An 11003-nucleotide genomic window follows, 5' to 3' on the forward strand; every position below is an offset into this window, starting at 1 on the left:
CACCACAGACCCAGACGTCGCCTTCCTCACGGAAACCTGGATGAACGCCTCCTCAGCGCCTGACATCGCCATCGCCATCCCGGATGGCTACAAGATCATCCGGAGGGACCGCGTCAACCAGACAGGAGGAGGCATCGCCATCATCCACAGAAACACCATCCGCATCACGACCAACACCGACGACACCATCGCACCCGCCGACACCTGCACTTCCAGATCCACGTCAACCCCAGGACCACCCTCAGAGGCACCCTCATCTACAGACCCCCGGGACCACGCACACAATTCAGCGAGGACATCGCCGACTTCATCAGCCCGCTCGCCCTCCCCTCAGCCGACTACATCCTCCTCGGGGACCTCAACTTCCACCTGGAGAACAACAACGACCGCAACACCACCACCCTGCTGGACAACCTCGCAAACCTGGGACTCAAGCAGCTGGTGACCACCCCCACCCACTACGCCGGACACACACTCGACCCGATCTTCTCCTCCAGCAAGGACATCGCCTTCAGCCACGCCACGGGACTCCAATGGACGGACCACAGCTGCGTCCACTTCAGCTTCAGAAGGACCACGCTCCACCATCACCAGCAACAGGCTCCCCGCAGAAGCTGGAACAAGATCACTGCAGACCAGCTCACTACGTCCTTGAGCAAGAACCCTCCCACCAGCACAACGAACCCCAGTCAAGCAGCCACCAACCTCACGAAATGGATCAGCGACTGCGCAGACGAACTCGCCCCGCTGAAGACCCCGCCGAGCAGACCCGGCAGCAAGAAAGCCCCATGGTTTAACGACGAACTCAAGAGCTACAAGAAGAACTGCAGAGCACTCGAGAAAACCTGGCGCACAGACCCAACACCAGACAACATGACTGCCCTCAAGCTCGCCACCCGAAAACACCACCAGCTGATCCGCGCCACCAAGAAAACCGCATTCAAGGAACGACTGGACAACAGCAAGGAACTCTTCAACATCGTGAAAGAGCTCTCCAACCCCAACGCCGGAAACAACGGCATCACCCCTTCGCAAGACCTCTGCAACTCCCTCGCCTCCTACTTCCACAACAAGATCGCGGACATACACAACAGCTTCAGCACTCAACCAACGCACGCCATGACCGAACCACCGCCCCCCACCACCACCCTCCGCGCCTGGACCCCGATCAGCACCGAAGACACCATCCGCACGATGAACTCCATCCACTCCGGATCTCCGACAGACCCCTGCCCTCACCACGTCTTCAACAAGGCCGACGCTGTCATCGCACCCCACCTGCGGGACATCATCAACACCTCCTTCGACATCGCCACCTTCCCGGAGAGCTGGAAGCACGCCGAACTCAGCGCTCTACTCAAGAAACCATCAGCAGACCCTACCGACCTCAAGAATTACCGCCCCATCTCGCTGCTCCCGTTTCCGGACAAAGTCATCGAGAAGACCGTCAACAAGCAACTGGCCGCCTTCCTCGAGACGAACGGCTCCCTCGACCTCTCGCAGTCTGGCTTCCGGGCCAACCACAGCACCGAGACCGCCCTGATCGCAGCCACAGACGACATCCGAGCCCTGCTCGACAACGGAGAAACAGCGGCCCTCATCCTCCTGGACCTCTCCGCGGCCTTCGACACTGTGCCACCGCACCCTAGTACAGCGCCTCAGCAACGTCGGAATCCAGGAGAAGGCACTGGAGTGGATCACCTCCTTCCTCACCGGAAGGACACAGAGAGTCCGCCTCCCCCCGTTCAGATCCGAGGCCACCGAAGTCATCTGCGGCGTTCCTCAAGGCTCCTCGCTCAGCCCAACTCTCTACAACGTCTACATGAGCCCCCTCGCAGCCATCGCACGCCAGCACAACCTGAACATCATCTCCTACGCCGACGACACCCAGCTGATCCTCTCCCTCACTAACGACCCCGCCACCGCCAGAGCCAACCTGCACGAAGGGATGACAGAAGTAGCCAAATGGATGTCGAACAGCCGCCTGAAACTGAACTCAGACAAGACGGAAGTCCTCATCCTGGGATCCTCACCCTCCGCCTGGGACGACTCCTGGTGGCCCTCCGCCCTGGGCAGCGCACCCAAACCAACTGACCACGCACGCAACCTGGGCTTCATCCTGGACTCCTCCCTCTCCATGACCAGACAAGTCAACGCCGTCTCCTCTTCGTGCTTCCACATCCTGCGAATGCTACGCAAGATCTTCAGATGGATCCCCACCGAGACCAGGAAGACGGTCACCCAGGCCCTCGTCACCAGCCGTCTGGACTACGGCAACTCCCTCTACGCCGGAACCACCGCCAAACTCCAGAAGAGACTCCAGCGGATCCAGAACACCTCAGCACGACTCATCCTGGACATCCCCCGCCGCAGCCACATCTCCGGACACCTGAGAGACCTGCACTGGCTCACGGTCAACAAGAGAATCACCTTCCGGCTCCTCACCCACGCACACAAAGCCCTACACAACCAAGGACCAGGATACCTCAACAGCCGCCTCAACTTCTACGCTCCCACGCGCCAGCTTCGATCGACCAGCCACGCCCTCGCCGCCGTCCCCCGCATCCGAAGAGCCACCACAGGAGGAAGGTCCTTCTCCTACCTGGCCGGCAAGACTTGGAACTCCCTTCCGACCCACCTCCGCCTGACCCAGGACCACCTCGCCTTCAGGAAGCAGCTCAAGACCTGGCTATTCGAGCAGTAGCGGACCCCCCCCCCCCCCCAGCGCCTTGAGACCCTCCGGGTGAGTAGTGCGCTATACAAATGCTCTGATTGATTGATTGATTGATTGAAATGTGCTCCAGCTATTAGGGGAGGCGGCTGTATCGAGCCCAAACCTGGATTAGAGCTAACAGTTGAGGCCAAAACAAAAAGGAAAACGAACGACAAAGATGAAGTTATTAATGTGAACACAATTACTACTCTACCTGCAAAGAATTTAACCTTGGCAGAAAAGACTATTGGGAGAGTAGTAGGGGACAAAGCAGAGGTAAAGAACGGAAGAAATGGAAGGAAAGGCTCGGATAAATTACCTAGCGTCAACGGAAATCCAGGCTCAGATACAAATACACAAGCTCTGGAGACTCGGTTGGAGACTATAGAGGATATACCGAGTGGAGGTAACAAGGTCACTCAGAGCACAGAAGAAGCAGAGGAATTACAACCTATGGTTCAAAACCAAAAGGCGGAAGTTGATGAATTTAATATTAATATTAACATTAATGCCCAATCACAGACTGACCAAAATAAAATAAAGGAGAAGAAAAGTGGAGTTGGCCTGTCTCAAGAATCTATGGTTATATCAGATGAAGATTCTAATTTAGAATACGAGGAACTAACAGAAGAAGAGGGATCAGACGAAACCCCTAAAGCTTTAACTAACAAAAAAACTGCATCAAAGAAAATTAAGATGAAGGCTAAAACCAAGCAAAAAAATCTGTTACTAAAGACTGTTAGTAAAGAGCTGCCAGGAAACAGGAAAAGTCGCCTAATCGACGATAGTCCTCTGAGAAGATGGATAGAGGCAAAGGGAGGAGTCAAGAATATGGCTTTAAGACTTTCTGGCGCCAGCCCCGACGACGTGCATAGCACTTCGGGGGTCAATATAATTAACCCTTCAGATCCCACAATTGACTCTAGTCTAGGTACAGTATCCATAAACCAAGAGACATCAAGGCACATGACCATAACTAACACGGAAGCGACTAGCGGGGTCAGAGCGGGGGTTTCTCCAATAATCTCAACAACTTCTCCTACTCTTACTCTCAATAACTCTTCTATTCCTCTTACATACAATGTAGAGGCTAACGAATCTGAAGACCAAGATCTCGAAATAATAGCTCACGACTCTGATCAGCTAAATGAGGACACGGAATCTATATTATCAAGTCTGACAAAAACTCAAACACTTTCAGCTGGGAATTCTGTTGAAAACTCAGGAGAAAATCTTGAACAAGAACTTGTTGAGATGATGACGGATGATTCAAATATTAAACCTCAAAAAACACTAGCAGGTCCCATATCCTTATCCGTACAAAAACTTCCTCAAATGGTCTCACACGATTCCTCTAACTCCTCAGGCTCAACAAAGATATCAATGGAATCAATTATGCAGACCCTCTTAGAGCAAAGAGCGGAGACTCAACAACAATATCTGCAGCTAAGAGAAGATAATACTAAGCTGCAAGAAACTATGAAAGATATCTGCCAAGGTTTGGGCGGTGTGACAAAGGATATAGAGGACATAAAACAACGAATTGTTGAAGTGGAAGTGGATGTTCATAAGAATACGTCAACAGTTAAACAGAATACATCTAGAGTTTCCAAGCTAGAAGCTAAAGTGGAGGATTTGGAAAATCGGGCACGATGACAAAACCTCAGATTATTTGGTATAACAGAAGGGATGGAGGGGTCCGACCCGAGGGCGTTCATGGTGAAACTTTTTCAAAGAGCCTTTACGGATCTCGCTGATTGGGACTGGGATTCTCAGTTACAGAGAGTACACAGACTGCCTCTGATCCAAAGAAACTCAAACAGTAAATTTCCTAGACCATTTTTGATTTATTTTGGCAATTTTCTTTTGCGACAAGCTGTATCATTTAAGGCCAGGCCCAATAATCCTGTTACTGTTGACAACCTTACTTTCTTTGTGAAATCCGACCTAAGTAAGGGCACAATGGACAAACGTTGGGAGCTTCGGAAGATGATAGATGCTTTTAAAAACCTAGGGTGTATGGCCTACCTTCAAGAGCCCGCTCGCCTCAAGGTCATACGTAACGGCCAAGTGGTTTTCTTTACTGACCTTTCAGCCGCTGAACAAACTTTGGAGAAATTCTCTTGGGAAAATGAAAAACAAAAACAAAAAGAAAAAGAAAACTAATGTGATGGAAAAACTGGAGCTCAAACACCAATGACACTATTTAGTTTCTCGTTTATCTTGAGCCCAATACACTGAATCTATATTCAATGAGCAGATTGCTAAATTTTGGTTTGTGCATGACTTTACCCTAGTTTTCCATTTCTAACTTTTTCTGAAGCTGGGCTCAATTTGTTTCTACTTTCATTCTGTAGGTGTGAGTAAATTTTGAGAAATTTAAGATGTGGCATGAGCGTCTATCATGTAAGCACCTTCACTTCGCTGCCCCTTCAGCGGCAGCATAAGATAGAGGGGTGCTCCCCCCTAAGGGACGGGAGGTTGCGAGGGTGGGGGTGGGTTTCTTGCAGGGGAGGGCGCGACCCTGTGTGTTGGGGGTGGAAAAACTGTGGAAAAAATTGATTGCAAGATTCGACTTTCTCTTAAAGATCAGTAGGAAAAATGTATTCTTCACGAAAAGGGTAAAAATAGAGGGGAGACATATGTACAAGAGAAACACCATAATAATTAAATGCTTAAACTAAGAATATTATGTTGGAATGTAGATGGCCTAAATAGCAAAATCAAAAGGAATTTAGTACAAGAAGAGATTAAAATGTACAACCCTAATATAGTTTTGGTTTCTGAGACCCATATCAAATATCAAGATCGAAAGCTACTATCTCAATTAAGATACGAGTTGGTTGTATGCTCTACTCTAAACGAGACCATTAGGGGGGTAGCTATTTTAAAACAAAGAGGAGCTCGACTAGAAACAATTAAAACTGCCTCAGATGCTCGGGGAAGGTGGGCAATTGCACAGATGAAATGTGATAATGTGAAACTTGTTCTATGTGTAGTATATGGACCAAATATTGATGATCCCAAAATCTTCGAAGAGCTAAGCTTAGAACTACTTGAATGGGAGGGAGAAACTATCATTGCTGGGGATTTCAACTGTGTTATTGACTATAAAGTAGACTCCACTGGTCAAAGTAACTATAAAAGAATGCACAAAGTTAGAGCAGCAATCTTAGAATTAGCAAGATTGAACAATGTCAGAGATGTATGGCGATCAAAATATCCTAGGTTGGCTGGTTTTACTCATTACTCTGCACCACACAGATCCTGCTCTAGAATCGATATGATATGGGCCTCTGATCAAACTATAGACAATAGTGAGATTGAAATTTGCCCAAAAGTTACTTCTGACCATAATCCCCCGCTAATTGAAGTCACAATTAAAGATCAAAAAAAAGAACCACGTAAATTCACCTTCCCAAGATACTTACTCGTGGATATAAATTTCATTACTTTAGTCAAAAAACATATACAAGAGTTTATTTCAATAAATATCAATTCGGCGAATATAAACATTATATGGGATATATGTAAATGCAGCATTAGGGGGTTCGCCCAACAATACATATTTAGGCTAACTGCGGAGAGTCGTAAAAACAATAAAAAAATGACCTCTAATATACTGGACATGGAAGTACAACTTGCTGAGGCAACACGGCACTCAAAAAATAATATAGATGAGATTAGAGTAAAGTTGGCGGAATTACAAGCAGGACTAAAAAAAAACTCTGAGAGAAAGATATATATCAAAATTACAAAAGTACAAACTCGATCAATACGAAGGCGGCGACCGCATTGGGAAAATATTAGCTTTTAAAACTGCGGATAGAAAAGCCAAAACTAAAATCAAAGAAATAATAGGATCAGACTCTAACTCTTATGAACGAGCGGATCAAATATTGAACCAATTTGTTAAATTTTACCAACAACTTTATACACCAGAGGCTACACCCCCCCAAGTCGATATCATACAATATCTTGACAAATATTTAACTTTACCTCGGGCGTTAAATACAGATGTACTTCAACAACTTAATTCAAAAATAACATTAGATGAAATAAAACGAGCAATCGATAATTTACCCTTAGGGAAGGCGGTTGGAGAAGATTGTTTACCTGTGGAACTTTACAAACTCTGTGCCCAAGAATTGCAGCCGTTATTAGAAAAGGTGATAAACTCAATTATTGTTTCTAAGCAAGCACCTTCATCATGGAAAATTGCTAAAATAATCTTTTTTTTGAAAAAGGGAAAACCTGAAAAAGAATGTGGATCATACCGGCCGATCTCTTTACTTAATTCAGATGTTAAAATCTTTGCTAAAATCCTTGCCAATCGCCTAGCTCCTATTATGCCAGATAGTGTTAACCTTCAACAACATGGTTTTGTAATGGGCAGAGATACCGGTCGGCTCACTTAAAGGCGGCGGGAGACGGTGGCAGTGTCTCCACACCGCTAGCCTGCTGCCTGGGAATACGAGCTGCAGAGTAATTGACTGATACTGACACTGTAGAGCTGCATTTCTAGCCGCATTTTAAATATTTCTGTGCTTTTAAAAAGACTCGTGCACTTTTAGTAATTTGCGCACTGCTTCTGTTTAATACTTCTTTTAATTCTCTTGTAACTCACCGGAGTGCTGGTCTCGATCCTACTTCCTGCCCGCCTCGTTCCGACTCGGTAATTCGTTACCGTTGTGCGGAGGGCGGACAGGTGAGGGCCAGGCACTTCCGGGAGCGGTTAGCGCTCTAGTTGTTTACAGGGGCTATTTAGGCAGAGCCTCTCAAAGCGCAGCTGCGGCGGGAGACGGTGGCAGTGTCTCCACACCGCTAGCCTGCTGCCTGGGAATACGAGCTGCAGAGTAATTGACTGATACTGACACTGTAGAGCTGCATTTCTAGCCGCATTTTAAATATTTCTGTGCTTTTAAAAAGACTTGTGCACTTTTAGTAATTTGCGCACTGCTTCTGTTTAATACTTCTTTTAATTCTCTTGTAACTCACCGGAGTGCTGGTCTCGATCCTACTTCCTGCCCGCCTCGTTCCGACTCGGTAATTCGTTACCGTTGTGCGGAGGGCGGACAGGTGAGGGCCAGGCACTTCCGGGAGCGGTTAGCGCTCTAGTTGTTTACAGGGGCTATTTAGCCTTCGCCTCACCGGAAGCGCGCAGCGGTTGCGCACGGCCTCATCCCAGCCGAAGACCAGCCAAAGAGCTGCCCGTCTGCGCCCGTCCGCGACAGGACGGGGTCAGGGGCTCCCCTCTTTGCTCATCACATTATGGTCATGGATGTTCCTATCCTAAGATATTCGGCACATGCTCTTCTTGCTCTGCAACCCCAGGTAACACACAGATGTACCAACAAACCGCTAGTCAGCCCTGGAGGGCCTTTTTCATGCTTAAAATGTGGTTTTCAAGCTACTCATCATAATATAATAGTTGGTCACCCTAATAATGATACAGTCACTCCAAATGGCTGGAAAAGCTTCTTACTTAATGTGAGGTCCCTCCCAAAGCATCACATGCAACTCTGCGACTCTATATATAGCATTAAGCCTGAGATCTGTTTCATAACTGAAACATGGCTTAAACCCCATACTATTCCAACTATCACCTTGGGAATACCTATGGGGTATAAAATTCTCCGCCAAGATCGACTGGAGAAAGTAGGAGGCGGGATCGCCATTGTTTATAAGGACAGTCTGAATATTAGGGTCTTAGAACAAACATTGCTACCCACTATGGAATTAATTATTTTTCATTTGAAAGTCAGCCCTAAGATTCACTGGAAAGGAGCCCTAGTATATCGCCCGCCCGGACCTAATGCTGGGTTCTCTCTAGCTTTGACAGAACTTTTAGCTCCACATATGAAAACGAATGAAAACTTCCTTCTACTAGGAGATTTTAATTTTCATATTGATATTGTAGACCACCCTGACACTGTTGCACTTCTGACAGATCTGGCTCTGTTGGGCCTTCATCTCCGAAGTAGTGGCCCCACTCATTCTGGTGACCACACTCTGGACCTAATTTTTACCACCCTTCCTAATGTTTATTGCCACCCTCCCAAATATATTTACTGGTCGGACCACAAAATGTTAGATTTCTCCTTTCTCCATCTACCCGAACACATCAACCGATCCACCACGCAAATGACCAAACGTAGGCCATGGCATAAAGTCACTCCAGATAGGTTTACCCAAGTCTGGAAACAGCCAGTCTTCACAAATTTGGATGACATTGAGACAGCTCTCTCAAAATTTGACTCCTCACTGATGGAAGCCATTAACGTTCTGGCTCCTCAGAAAGTAGTCAAACAACCTACCATAGCCAAAAGGGAAGCATGGTACACTGAGGCCCTCAAAATAGAAAAACAGGGGTGCAGGAAATTAGAAAAAATCTGGAGACGATCACATAAGGAGGAAGACAAAGATCGCTACTTAACATCTATGACTACCTACTATAAAAACATCAAAAAAGCAAGGAAAGTCAGTCTTACCTCCCAAATAACAGAGGCAGGTAACTCCACTCGAGAGTTATTTAAAATCGTACAGACCTTTACCAACCCTGTAATATGTGAGAGCCCGGATGTTTTTTCTCAAGATCTCTGCAACAACATCTCCCAGTTCTTTGAGGAAAAAATTGAGGGGATATATAAGAAAATTACGAAAGTTACAGGTCCTCTGGAGACTATGGCTCCTGAGACCCTCCCCTCAACGACCCCTGATAAAACACTCCATGCAATCCCAGAAGTTACCTTAAAAGATCTGACCACCCTTATTGGTAACATGAAAACTGGCTCCTCCACTGATCTGATCCCTGCAAAAATGGTCTCCCCTTTGGCGGAATCATTAGGCCCTACCATTCAGAAGCTTATGAATCTTTCCTTTGCCGAAGGACAACTTCCACAACCTTGGAAAGAAGCGGTTGTGAACCCTATACGGAAAAACTCCACCCTTCCCTGGTCAGAGCTCTCCAACCTTCGCCCTATTTCCCTTCTCCCTTTTATTAGCAAGCTGGCTGAGAAACACGCTAATACCACCCTCTCCAACTTCATCGAGGCGACAGGGGGCCTGGACCAATCTCAATCTGGGTTCAGGCCCAACCACAGCACTGAATCGGCCCTCCTATCTGTGACTGATAAGATCAAAATGTCACAGGATAGAGGAGGGTCCATGATATTAGTGCTGTTGGACCTGTCTGCGGCCTTTGATACCGTGTCTCACAACATCCTTCTCAGCCGCTTGCAGGGAGTGGGGATTGGAGGCTTAGCTCTATCTTGGCTGGAGAGTTTCCTCTCAGGGAGATTGCAATCTGTCAGCCTGGGCCCCTATCGTTCCACCTCGAAGGCGCTCACGAAGGGGGTGCCACAAGGCTCATGCCTCTACATTGTTCAATGTATATGTGGCCCCCCTTGCTGAGATTGTGCGGAAGTATGGGTTCATACCAGTTTCCTACGCTGATGACACCCAGCTCCTCTACCCTTTCAGCTCCCTTGGACCTACAGTCAAGGAAAATTTTGCTGAGGGTATGAGGGCAGTGTCACATTGGATGGCCGCAAACTGCCTCCAATGTAACGTTGCAAAAACTGAGGTTATGCTCTTCGGCAGGGCGAGCCTTCTATGGTCTCCTGAATGGTGGCCGCTGGATCTGGGCCCAGTTCCCACATCAAAGCCCCATGTAAAAAATCTAGGGGTCAAGATTGACCAAAAACTGACCCTTAAGGAGCATGTCAATCACACTGCAGGACTATGCTTCTACACCATTGGTCTTCTACGGCGAGTATTTCCATATCTCCCTGATACCTTTAGGAAGACACTCGTGCAGACTTTGGTTACTAGCCGCCTAGACTACTGCAACGGCCTGCTGACGCTAGCAAATGCTGATGCAGTAGGTCGTTTGCAGGTGGTCCAGAATACGGCGGCTAGGCTGGTCATGGGTGTGCAGGCTAGGACTCCCTCTAAGCCTTTGTTGATGGAGCTACACTGGCTCCCGATACAACAGCGCATCAGTTTTAAAATATGCTGCACGGTTCACAAATGTTTATATGGGAACAGCCCCAAATATCTTTCCCAATCTGTTGAACGGTACCAACCCAGCCGTTCGCTTCGCTCAAGCAACCAAGCCCTTTTGAAACCCCCCGCAACAAAAAGAGTTAGGCAGGGAGACCGAGCATTTTCATCAGTTGGCCCTGCCCTATGGAACAAACTTCCTACTGAAATGAGGATGAACATCAATCATCTGGCCTTCAGAAAGGCGTTGAAAACATTCCTCTTTCAGGAAGCATTTCAGTCACTC

This window comes from Lissotriton helveticus, chromosome 1_1, assembly GCF_964261635.1.
Source record: "Lissotriton helveticus chromosome 1_1, aLisHel1.1, whole genome shotgun sequence".
In the NCBI taxonomy this organism is placed as follows: domain Eukaryota; kingdom Metazoa; phylum Chordata; class Amphibia; order Caudata; family Salamandridae; genus Lissotriton; species Lissotriton helveticus.